The sequence below is a fragment of the Anopheles cruzii genome, unplaced genomic scaffold (genome assembly GCF_943734635.1).
Source record: "Anopheles cruzii unplaced genomic scaffold, idAnoCruzAS_RS32_06 scaffold00381_ctg1, whole genome shotgun sequence".
Classification (NCBI taxonomy): Eukaryota; Metazoa; Arthropoda; class Insecta; order Diptera; family Culicidae; genus Anopheles; species Anopheles cruzii.
This window is the reverse complement of record NW_026453991.1, coordinates 13,709-17,612: the sequence shown is the minus strand read 5'-3', so window position 1 is coordinate 17,612 and position 3,904 is coordinate 13,709. Positions and strand designations below refer to the sequence as shown.

At 41.5% G+C, this 3,904-nt stretch overlaps 1 long non-coding RNA gene across 1 annotated transcript; it reads left to right on the top strand.

Moving 5' to 3' along the window:
* The first annotated feature begins 2,060 nt into the window (after positions 1 to 2,060).
* On the top strand, positions 2,061 to 2,720 carry LOC128276051 (uncharacterized). Its single transcript, XR_008269347.1, has 3 exons — positions 2,061 to 2,276; positions 2,339 to 2,482; positions 2,586 to 2,720. It is a non-coding gene; the product is annotated as an uncharacterized LOC128276051 (long non-coding RNA).
* Positions 2,721 to 3,904: the final 1,184 nt, after the last annotated feature.

Below are 3,904 nucleotides of genomic sequence, written 5' to 3'. Positions count from 1 at the left end.
TATTACCTGAACATTTGTACAGGAAAATACTTGTTGTGAAAGATATTCGCCCCTTTCGTCGAAAGTGACCGGCTCCAACGCGCCATCAGTCGACAGGCACTTTCGACATCTAGCCATGGTTCTAGAAAGGAAAGCGCTATTATACATATTAATTGTTGTTTACCGTCAACTTACTCGTCTGAAAATGAATCTGTAGAAGGCTTCGAAGTGCTCATTTCTACTGAAATAGTTTATTAAAGAGCAAAGTAAAATTGTCCGTGTCGCGCGCTAAAACAGGCTTTTGTTATTGTGTCAATCGGCTATTTTTGACAGCTTCTATGCTGTCAACCCCGGAGAAAAAGCACGGCATTTAACTGATGCTGTGAGTAGCAGAAGCTGTCAATTCAATCATTCAAAATAGTTTCCAAGCGAAAAAAAAAAAAGATTTTTGGCGCACCATTGGTAGCTGTAGCTGGGCAGTTGTTCCTCAACAATTCCGTTATGGTTCGCCATTCTTTTCTGCGGATAACATGAACAACGACTTTCTCTTTTTCACAAAATTGTTCCTAAAATTATGTCACGCATTTCGCACATACCTTTTCCAAGAACAATTTGCATCATTTCTCAAATTCACAAACTTGCAATTAAACCGACGTTAACAACAGCTGACACCAAACTACGTTTACAAATAATAACAAATGATGCTTTCCTTCTCTTTCTATTGCCATCTTTGTCATAATCTGATCCTCTGTAGAAAATTTGTCCAAAAATTCCCACAGAAAAAAATTCTGCCCGTACCAACTGTCAAATCGAAAAATATTCTGTATAAACCCCGAATCGGGAAAATAACCGATAAACAAGAGGATCTCAACAGCAACTCAAAGTAGCTCACGGGCAGTCCACCATAAAGAGTGACAGTTGCTGGGCTACATACATTTTTTCTCAGTTTCTCAAAGTGTTTACCCGGCGTTAGAAAGTCCACACATTGTGAATTGCCCACGCGCCGCGACGCTACCGATAAAGTCTAAGATAATCATGGCGCATCCGACAATTAACGATCTACCAAACGAGGTGAGTGATTTTAGTTTGCGGCTTGTTCAGGTGACAAAGTGGCTAAAAAAGTATTTATGTTTGTAGCTGTTGGAGTTGATATTCGACCAACTGGATATGGATTATCTGAAGGACGCGTCGCTGGTGTGCCGGCGATGGTCAGATTTGACCTTCTCGGGGCGACGAATGGATCGTGTGAAGCTAGTGGCGAATTTTCCGTGGGACAAACATTTGCTCCTAAGCAACCGACAATATAGCCACCTTGAACTCGGAGAAACTGAAAAGTGCTTTGCGCATCTGAAGAAATTATTCAATGCGTTCAATGTTACCTCATTGCGTATAGAAGACAGAGATTTATCATACTCTTCGTTACGGTTGATTTTGCTAGAGGCACCTAATCTTCAGCATTTGTCGATTGTTTGTGAACCCGATCTAATGAACGAAATGATTGAACCGCTCCCGGTTATGAGAAACTTGGAACGCTTAGAGATCGACTGTAGCATTCTGGGCAGGACATTCCCCTTGCATATGATCGCCCCTTCTTTGAAAGGTCTGAAAATGTATTGTAATGATGAGAACCAGTTGAAGCAGTGGAGACATTTCAGCGGCCAGTTGAAGCAAGCTTGTGCTACTTGCGACGGACAAAATTTATTGAATCGCTTTTGCGAAATGACTTTCCCTCTTCTAGAGGAGTTGTCAATAATAGTGGAACGTCCTTTTCAAATTAGTCCTGATCAACAATCCGATTTTTGTCGAAGAAACAGCTCTTTGCGGCTTCTTCGCCTCGATGGCTTTTACATATCTAAAACGTTAGTTGAGGATATTACGCACCACTGCAAAAAGTTGTCGTCTTTAGCAATTCAGCAAAAAGTTTACACCAGTGTACCAGGATTGTTGGAATCCCTGTCGCAACTGACAGAACTAAAGGTAAGCAAGTAATGTATGACTCACTGTTCCAACGTAATCATATTCAATGTTGTGTTTTCTTGCAGCATTTAAGAATGGGAAATGTGCTCACATTCATTCTTCACGGTTGTGAAGCGTTTACCTCGCTCCAATCTTTCTGTATTAGGGATGCATCATTTGGTGGCAAAGGACTGCTTAGTTTCATCGAAGATCTTTTCAAGATTGCACCACAATTGAGGTGTTTGGAATTGGGGTCTGTCGGGATAATAGAAAGCGTCGCTCAGTTCATTTGCAACAATTTTTCAAACCTTACTCGTTTGCAGCTGTCATATTCGGCAGAGGTAGGAAAACTCATCGATTGCCATGCCAGTGCCATGTAATTTCGGTTTGATTTCTTTCTCAGGTATCGCGGGATTTTCTCTCCGGAATCGACCGGTTACCGCATCTTTGGTATTTAGAATTAAAATTGTTTAATTTAAACGGATTATCTATCAGCCCCAATCCTCAAAACAAAGTTCGCTACCTTACAATGCACCTTCCTATTCAAGTAAGTGAATGAAGCATCTGACGCATGATGCAATCATTATGAATTAGTTATTATTATAATATTATGATCTTCTTATCCAATTCTTTTTCCCTGACTTTTATAGTACTGTCAACTTGATCTTCTTCGGCTGCTGGAATGTTTCCCTCAACTCGACCGATTGAACTTGATCATCCAAGGCCAGTCTGTTGATAAATCTACTGTCGATGAGTTATGCAAAATACTTCCGACATGCGCAATCAAATTATATGCCTATCCTTTGACCGACGCAGAGAAAAATAGAGGTTTTCAGAAGTGGACCAGAAGTGAAATGATGCCGTGGGAGAAAGAATGGAAATTTTACAATCGCATTTAGCCGGACGACACAACTCAGAGAAGAGACAACATTTGCTCAGATAACCAGCATCGGAAAACTGTGTTTAAGTGTTAAGATAGTACGCACGTGATCGGTATCTCGTGAAATATCGATCGTACAGTTTTAAGCTTAGGCTCGTTTTAAAGCTGATACTTTACACTAAAACAAAAGCTTTCACTGTTTACTGTTTGTTCCATTCGTTTGTGAGTTACGGGGTGTTAACAATGGAGGTCAACGAAGAGAAAATTCGGTATATTTTACAGTTTTTCTTTGAAAAGGCCGAAAATTCAAGCTAGGCCGCTGAAATTTTGCATGGTGTTTAGGCTGCCGATACTCTAACAGCTAGTTAGGTGCAATTGTGGTTCCGTCGACCCGTTTCAGTTATTTTCGATGTTAAAGATGCATCTCTCACAGGCAGACACGTAATCTGAAATGTCGATAAAATCACAGAAATAATCAAAGTTGAAGTTGACACCTTTTTTTTCCTGAGTGATGTAAACGTGAGATTAAAAAAGGGGTGTGAAAATGGATTGCCCGACTTTTTCGCCAATGACGACTAAACCTTCTACAAAAGGGGCGTTATAGAGGTAATTTTTTAATTTTTTTAAATATTTTAAAGGTTAGGAGAGGATGAACAAATCAAACAGCAGGGCGCAGGATAGGCGCATCAGGGTAACGAGAGAGAGAGATAGGAAGAGAGAGGGAGAGAGAGATAGATAGAGAGAGAGAGAGGGAGAGGCAGAGAGGAATAGGAAGAAATGGAAAAGCAAGAAACAAAAAAATAAAAGAAAATGAGTGTAAGTAAATTGCGTAGAGTCGAGAACACGAACGAGAGGGGGGAGCGAGAGGCAGAAACACGCCCTAACGAGTAGAGGACACCTAAGTGGACGAGGCACGTGGCGAAGAAGACCCGAAGACCAAAAGACCCGGTACGCAGATCCTCCGTCTGTCTAGTCTGTCCAGAACGAGATTTCGAAGGCCAACGATTGGCCAACTGTGGGCCTCCGGAACTGCGCAGACTTCTCGAGGGGATGGGTGGAACCGTTCAAAAACCCATGAGGGGGGGGGGA